Source organism: Leptonychotes weddellii, chromosome 4 (genome assembly GCF_054177405.1).
Source record: "Leptonychotes weddellii isolate Sample4059 chromosome 4, ASM5417740v2, whole genome shotgun sequence".
Classification (NCBI taxonomy): domain Eukaryota; kingdom Metazoa; phylum Chordata; class Mammalia; order Carnivora; family Phocidae; genus Leptonychotes; species Leptonychotes weddellii.
The window spans coordinates 149,584,311-149,593,781 of NC_138372.1; positions in this window are offsets into that span (position 1 = coordinate 149,584,311).

Below are 9,471 nucleotides of genomic sequence, written 5' to 3' on the forward strand. Positions count from 1 at the left end.
CAATATTTTGCTTATTGTTTGAAGACATAGCTAAAATATTCATGAAAGATAAAAAATAAGCAACTGCACTCTTTAAAATACAAAAGGAAACCCTTTGCTCAATGAAATGAAATAGGAGAAATACAGGATATGAAAAACAAAAATTCAAATGGATGTCAGGGTTTACTATCTCTTTTATGGACTGGGAAAGTCCAAATGAGGAAGAGTACAGGATATATCTCAGCAGCAATATTATCTTTAAAACTGTTTTCTTTAAGGCCCCTACATAATCATTTTGAGAGCCCAGAGCATTTAATAATCAAATATAGTCAAACCAAAAGGAACAAAACTATTGTAACTCTTTTTAACAGGTAACTATGTGTGTTACTGTTGGTTATAATTTTGTTTGCACATAATACACAAAACTAGTAATTATTCACCAAGAGAGGCAATTAAAGTTTATCCACACCATGAAACTACTTGTAAGCAATAAGGCTGTTCCCTTATGCAGATCTACTTAAAAAGATTTAAATTGTGTCTAGTTTAAATGTTACTAAGTCAACAAAAATTATGTGCTGGGCAGCACTGCACTACAGATTGCAAGTTATGTGTGCATTAAATTGCCATGAAATATCAATAAAGCCTCTTGTGCAGATACATTCCAGCCTAAAATGTATTGGTTTTACCCCAGCGATGTAGGTTCAATTTCTTGCACAGAAAGTTTCGTTAAGGGACATTAGGGTAACTCTTCATTCTTCCCATCTAGTCCCAAATAGTACTTCACAGAAAGAATTAATACACTGTCAGCACCCTGTGTACAGGAACCATTCAGTATTCAGAATAAGGATGTTGCTGTACAAAAAATTGGTTTTTTTCTTTTCCCTTTACTATTACCCTGCTGTTTGTTGCCTTCATTTTCCTTGAATTGCTTACAGTTTCATTACACAATGGTAGGTATTTGCTATTGAAAACACACATACATGCATAGACACATACACACACACATAAGTATGCACATTTTGTCCCTGTGAAAAACACCAAGAATATCTAGTGAAGGCATAAATTATTAAACAAGATCGTAGAAATTTTTCTTCATTAAATTTTAATCTTGTTGATTTAATCATACACATTTAATCACCATAATAATGATGTGTATGCACTTAAAGAAAATTGCACAATAAGCACAAAAATGAAAGACTAGCCTCTGGTAATATTTTCAAGCAATTACAGAAAAAAGGGAAGAAGAATAAAGCTGATTATAAAAATAATACAAAGAATAATGTAAACCTAGAAAACCGAGAAGGCATTTAATACACACCCACATCAACATAGAACTATTCCAATAATACAGCCACTGATGTTTTCAGTAATCTAGTTTGTAAATGTCTTTAGTGATAAAGTCTGTATTTCTGCCCCAGGAGATTATTTTATAACTCCATCACTAGTATTATAAGGTTTTCGCTAACTATCCTACTCCAAGTTTACTGGCAATGGGTAATAATGCTTCACTCATTGCTCTTTACAGCTTTTCTATATTTGTGACTAGTTTTCTTATCATTCCTGATGCAAGTTAGCCAAATAAAGAAGTACATATGTATGTATGTTTGTATATATATATGTATGTTATATGCCTCTCAACACATACACACACACCCACACACACGTGGATGTATACACACATACTTGATAGAAATGAGACCCAAACCAAAAATCAGTTTCACTTAGTTGCCAATCAGAGCTAGTTTTAATATCAATTAAGTCTGCAACATTATTCATGGTTGAGAATATACAGAGAAAAACATTTTTTTCTCTTATTTCCATTTAAGACATACAATTAACATAATCATAGCCTCATATGTGAAAACCAGAGCAAAAGAGGTAGTGGCATTCTGTCATCTCTGTTTCCAATGCCAGTACTTGTAGAAGACTGAATGCTTGATGAGGGAAGGGAAAATATTTTAAATATGTCAACTTAAAGAAACAGAATAAAAATAATTCTATTTGCTGCAACTTCTGTGTACCTACATTTATTCAAACCAAAGTTACATTAAAGAGCAATTGGACTTCATAATTTCCCTTGACCATACCAGGTTGGTTCTAATTTTTAAAAAATGTAAGAGTACGTTAATTTTTCTGGAAAGAAAAACTATTCAGGCAGGCATAAACAGCATCTTAAGCAGCAGTGGTCTGAACATAAGAGCTGAAGTTGAAAGAAGCACTATCTATGGTGTCACCTACTCAAGATAACCCTTTGAACAAGATACTTGGAGCATCATCTTTGGTGACTTGAGCCCATGCTCTCCGTTCTCTTTCAGTTGTCCCAGTGTTGCTGAGACCTAAATAACAGAGTGGACCTCCAAGTTCCCCACCGCTGAAGGATCCCACCGTGTCTGATCAAGTACACGTCTTAGTGCTAATGACACATCTGAAGTATGGACTAGGATGTCTATTTCAGGGACAAGGACAAAATGCTGGGGAAGGCAAGAGGTAACTGGATGTTTGCAAGTCATATGTGCCAAACTCATGCTTCCAGGAGATGCATCAATTCAATGATTCAGTAAAAATTGACTGAACACTTACTATGTGCTGAGTGCTGAGAACATAGGAGGGAACAAACAGGCCACATACCTATCTTAGGGAGTTAATGTCCTATACAAAGCTGTCACCTACACCCTTAACAACTTATTTCAAGACACCAGAAAGCTGACTGTGGAACTCTGTGGATCCACTTTTCTCCTGAAGGCATTTCTGTGGAATTGCCACCACCACAATATGCTATGGTGATTCTCTTAATACGAATGCAAGAAGCAGGAGTAAAGCAAGGGGCTTGTTTAGAACTCAATTCTAAAGTTTAGTTAGCCATTAGACTTTACCAAGTTCCATGCCTTGAAGATGGTCATAGATTCCTTATTATTTCTTCCTCAAACTATTTCCTCTCCTTTCTACCAGCCCTGAACTTGCATCTCCGGTTACTTCGATTAATAACCAATTCATCCCTTAGGTTTCTGAATTAACCTGAAGTCCCAGGTGGTACCGTTCACTGTCCCCTAGCCTGTCACCTCCGAAAGCACACATAGCTCCTAAAATGACTCCCTTCAAAATCATTAAATAACAGGGTGGGGAACTATTTATTTCCTCTTCTTCCTATCTTTCCTCTTCCCTTCTCTTCTGTTCCCTTTCTCCTCTCTTCCTAAATCTTTTCCTGCTCATCTCCTTATTTCTTCTCTCATTTCCCCTTTATCCTCCTACCACACTACCTATTTATTTTTTCTCTCTCTCTCCATATTTCTTTGATTTGAAACATAGTCCTTGCTCCTTTGTTTTGAATGCACCCTCTATCCATTCCTACCATCAAATTTGTACCTCATTAGTTTGTATCAGAACTTTAGTCTTATTTCACAAATAAGACATAGAACATCATATGATGAGAAATATGATTAAGTTTCTGTCCACTTTTTAAAACCATTTCTAGCAAAAGGTTAATGGGTTTAAAAAACAAGCCAGGAAAAAAAAAAAAAAGCCCTCCAGAGGAAGCCTAAATCATAGAGAGATCCATTTTCAATGGGTATTGCCAACTGTTTGACCAAAAAAGAAGAAAGCTCCAGTATTAACATAACTCTTGTCTGCTTGGGGAAACTGGAGACCTCTTAAGTCCAATACTTATAAATTGGAAAAACCAAAGATAAACTCTAGGTATGTTCCAATGCCAAAGTCCTCAATGGAGTTCTGTCCCCTTAAATGTTCTTTTGTTGTTGTTGTTGTTAAACTGAGAAAAACAGACACACATCAAAAAAGCATTTTTAATACATTCAAGAATATAACTATTACCACGGCTTATGCAGCCACAAAGAGGAATTCTAATATTTCATTCACTTTTGTAGTACCACTATCCTATTCAGAATGCTCACCATACTGATACAATAAATGCAGTGTATTTTCAGTTATGTAGCAGATCAAAGTGATAGCATCTAAATCCCTAGGTTTTCACATCCTGTCTCTCAGAAATTCTTGCTGCCACAGGAATATCTTTCAGTTTGTTCAGTCTCATATCCGCAGTGACACCCAGTGGATGGAAACATCTTGAACAAGCTGGCTCTCAGCTCTTTCTCTCTGTCCCCCCACCCCCACCTCATCTCTCCAGGGAAAGATTTTTGTAAGTGCTTTGTTTCTCTGACCTTCTTATGGCTCTCCACAGGAAAATAATTTATCAGATTGCCTAATGCCAGCCAGGTTTTCTTTAAATTTACTCAAATTAGAAAGCCTCAGACATTTCCTTTGCACTGAAGACATTTAAACCTATCAAAATATGTTCAACTAATCTGATACTTGGTTTCTAAAAATAAAATCAGATATACAAGTATAGGGATAAAAGAGGAGAGAGGTACTCAATTAATTTCCTACATTTTGCACTTTTAAAAACTGTAATTGCCAGCAGAAATCATGGCTTTATTATTTATTCATAGCAAGTCATTCAAAGCATATTAAACTAAATTGTGAGGAAAAAGTAATATAAACTGTAGACTAAAATCAACTTCATTCCAAGTGATGGCTATCAGTAAAAATATATATCCAACTCTTCCTAATATAACTATTTTATTAAAATTAACTAGTTCAGCTGGTCTCACAGGATGAAATAAATGGCTTTCTCCAATTTTACAGAAACTAACAAGATATAAATCTTTTTTAAAAATTTCATTTTATTATAAATGTAATATAAATGTAATGTATGTTAATCACCATACATTACATCATTAGTTTTTGATGTGGTGTTCCATGATTCATTGTTTGCGTGTAACACCCAGTGCTCCATTCAGTATGTGCCCTCTTTAATACCCATCACCAGGCTAACCCATCCCCCCATCCCCCTCCCCTCTAGAACCCTCAGTTTGTTTCTCAGAGTCCACAGTCTCTCATGGTTCTTCTCCCCCTCTGAATCCCTCCTCCCTTCATTTTTCCCTTCCTACTATCTTCTTCTTCTTCTTTTTTTTTAAACATATAATGTATTATTTGTTTCAGAGGTACAGGTCTGTGATCCAACAGTCTTACACAACTCACAGCGCTCACCATAGCACATATCCTCCCCAATGTCTATCACTCAGCCACCCAATCCCTCCCACCCCCCACCACTCCAGCTACCCGCAGTTTGTTTCCTGAGATTAAGTATTCCTCATATCAGTGAGATCGTATGATACATGTCTTTCTCTGATTGACTTATTTCGCTTAGCATAATACCTTCTAGTTCCATCCACATCGTTGCAAATGGCAAGATTTCGGGTTTTTTGATGGCTGCATAATATTCCATTGTATATATTATACTACATCTTCTTTATCCATTCATCGTTGATGGACATCTTGGCTCTTTCCATAGTTTGGCTATTGTGGACATTGCTGCTATAAACATTGGGGTCTTAAAAGAAAAAAACCTCTTACATATAGCTTCTTTATTCCAAAAACTCGTTTGTGCAATATTTTTTATTATGATGCCTTGAAAAGCAGACAAAATTTTGTTTTATTTGAAAAACTTTTTTTTTTTCCTCTGTGTAGTTAAAGCCAAAGAAGATATTCTTCACCTTTAAGTAGACTATTGTCCAGAATCAAGCACTAGCAAGGCTCTCAATTACTTAAATGAAGCACCTACTCAAGGAAGCACCTACTAGCACAGATTGGTGGTTGTGGTAGAATTAACAGAACATTTTCTGATTTATCAAAGCTACTACCCTCTGAGATCTTTGGTTTTCAAAGAGGTTTTCTAGCATAGAAATGCATTAATTTGCATAAAGAATTGAGGGGATTTTGGAAACAAACGAATACGCAGGTCTTATCAGAGTGGTCATCACCAAAGTTAGGAAAAGTCAGTACGTTCCCTGAAATAAAATTACGTGAGTAAACAAGAGGTTGTACTGGTAACCTAAGTTCAAGAAAAGGGATATATTTGTTGGGAGATGGTTGATTTGGTTTGGCATCGTTTGTGCATATTACTTAAAGTTTATTTATACCTAGGTACTGTGACATGGGAATTGGGCATGGAAGGATGAAATAGCAGGTTGCAACATGGTGCCTAACATAGGACATTAGCCAGCAGGAAAGGGTCCATTGGATTCTAAAGAATGATTACTCAATAGTGTCACCATATGCTAGTAAGAAGGAAAAGGATTTAAGGGCCAAGATTCCTCTTATCCAGGGCATTCCAAAAGACTGGGTTTCACAAGGCACCAACATCTAGGGGGACACCTTTAATATCTTCAGTGATGGGAGTAAGATGTAGGTCTCCAGCCTAAATACTGGAGCACAGGAGAGAGGCAACCCCAACATAATTCCCATGAATCCACACGGTCATACACACAACTGGGGGAGCACAGTCTCTTCCACTCACTGGAGAAGCTGTTCTTGGCTTTTTCTTTGCTTCTGCCCTCTCCTGAGGTTGCTTCCCTCACCCACTCACAGCTCCTGGACACCCAATCCACCCACTCACTTACTTTCACCTCACTTTGAATGTGATGGGTTGCTTTAGTTGAGAGTGCTTATGTGTGCTGAGCCTCCAGGGCTCTAAAAAGCTCTCCTGGGCCAGGCTGTTCAGACTGTGCAATAATACCTTCACTTAAAACAAATTTTATTTTCACCTGAGGAAGAAATGCTTTCTCTAAAGCTCGCAAAAGGTATCACCCAGGTTAATTATAGCCTGGTCCTTACTAATTTTTGTTTGCAAATAGGCTAACCCTCTTTGGATTAAGTCTCCTGTTACTTAGAAGAAAAAAAAAATCCTGAGGATTAGAAGGAAAGGTCTTATAATATAAATATATTTCTAATTGGGCATGTGATACTCAGGAAAAAATCGTTATTTGAACAGTTATTGGAGAAATAAGAGATTGAGCCATTTTGTACTTAAATAGATGAAACAGGTTATACCGTCCATGCTTTCATTCCTTTGTCAAACATTTATTTAGCTCCTACTGTGTGTCAGTCAAGGTGACCAATGTGGGAGATCAAAGATAAACAAATATCTCCTCGGCCTTATTGACCTCCAAGCTGTTATGTGTGTATACGGGAAAGGGGGGAGGGGAAAATACTTACAAATCTTTTCCCCAACATGATTTACCTAAGTTGGTCTCAAAATAGCTTGATCACCCTTCTTTCCATCCCATATCATGGACTGAGTCATCATGTAGTTCCTTGATTTTTATCCATTTAAAAATGAAGAGTGAGAGACTCTTGCCATTTTTTTTTTTAAAGATTTTATTTACTTATTTGACAGAGAGAGACACAGCCAGAGAGGGAACACAAGCAGAAGGAGTGGGAGAGGGAGAAGCAGGCTTCCCGCGGAGCAGGGAGCCCGACGCAGGGCTCGATCCCAGGACCCCGGGATCATGACCTGAGCTGAAGGCAGACGCTTAACAACTAAGCCACCCAGGCACCCCGACTCTTGGAAGAAGTTAAACTGTCACTATTTACAGATGACATGATTCTATATATAGAAAACCCTAAAGGCACTACCAAAACAATAGTAGAAGTAATAAATTAATCCATTAAAGTTGCAAGTACAAAATTAATACTCAGAAATCAGTTGCATTTCTACATACTAATAAGAAGCAGAAAGAGAAATTAAGAAAATAATTCCATTTACAATTGCACCTAGGAATAAACCTAACTAAGGAGGTAAAAGTGTAGACACTACAAAACATTGATGAAAGAAATTGAAGATGACACAAAAAGACAGAAAGATATTTCATGCTCATGGAGTAGAATTGATATTGTTAAAATGTCCATACTACCCAAAGCAATCTACAGATTCAATGCAATCTCTATCAAAATACCAACAGCGTTTTTCACAGAACTAGAATAACACTGAAATTTGTATGGAATCACAAAAGACCCCGAATAGCCAAAGCAATCTTGAAAAAGAAGAACAAAACTGGAGGAATTGCAATCTCAGATTTCAAGATATACTACAAAGCTGTAGTAATTCAAACAGTATGGTACTGGCACAAGAATAGACACAGAGATCAACAGAACAGAATAGAGAGCCCAAAATAAACCAATGTTTGTATGGTCAACTCAGGAAAGAGGCAAAGGAGGCAAAAATACAATGGGGAAAAGATGGTCTCTGAAATAAATGGTCCTGGGAAAACTGGACAGCCACAAGAAAAGAATGAAACTGGACCACTTTCTTACACCATACACAAAAATAAACTAAAAATGGATGAAAGACTTAAAAGTGAGACCTGAAACCATGAAACTTCTAGAAGAAAACATAGGCAGTAATTTCTTTGACATCAGCCTATAGCAACATTTTTCTAGATATATCTCCTCAGGCAAGGGAAACAAAAGCAAAAATAAACTATTGGGACTACATTAAAATGAAAAACTCCTGCACAGCAGAGGAAACCATCAACAAAACAAGGCAACCTACTAAATGTGAGAAGATATTTACAAATGATATATCTAATAAGGGGTTAATTCCAAAATATATAAAGAAATTATACAACTCATCACCAAAAAAACCTAATAATCCAATTAAAAAATGAGCAGTGGACCTGAACAGACATTTTTCCAAAGAAGACATCCAGATGGCCAACAGACACACAAAAAGATGTTCAACTTCACTCATCATCAGGGAAATACAAATCAAAACTACAATGAGATATTGCCTTTACTTGTCAGAACGGTTAGAATCAAGAAGATAAGAAATAACAAATGTTGACAAGGATGTGAATAAAAGAGGAATCTTAGTGCACTGTTGGTAGGAATGTAAACTGGTAAAGCTACTATGGAAAACAGTATGGAGGTTCCTCAAAAATGAAAAACAGATGGGTGCCTGGGTGGCTCAGATGGTTAAGCATCTGCCTTTGGCTCAGGTCATGATCCCAGGGTCCTGGGATCGAGTCCCGCATCGGGCTCCCTGCTCCTTGGGAGCCTGCTTCTCTCTCTCTCTCTCTCTGTCTCTCATGAATAAAAAAATAAAATAAAATAAATTAAATCTTTAAAAAAAATGAAAAATAGAAAAAACTATGATCCACTACTGGGTATTTACCCAAACAAAATGAAACACTTATTCAAAAAACTATTATGTACCCCTATGTTTATTTTTTTTTTCCAGGAAAAAAAGCTTTATTTGGACTGAGAGGTGGAGAATGAGAAGGACCTAAGCCAGCCTATTGAACTAAGGAGTGAGATTTCAAAATGGCAAGCAGAGCTTATCAACCAAATGGACTCCACCTCCCAGCAACCTTACAGTTAGTACAATCAATAAAGGCTGCTGGGAAATCTATTTGCCACTAAATCACCGAAGTGTGCCAGCCACCATTACAAAAACGGCACAGTTTCTTTTTTTCCATAATTAAATTTCCACAACACCTAACAACTACAAGTATTGCAAAAGAAAGTTTTAAAAAACCACATTTTACAGATCTTAAACTCATCTTCGGCATTTAGCTACAAGGTCTCACCATCCTCAAAAAATAGTTCTCCTGCTAAACTCATCAGCTTAAAGTTCTA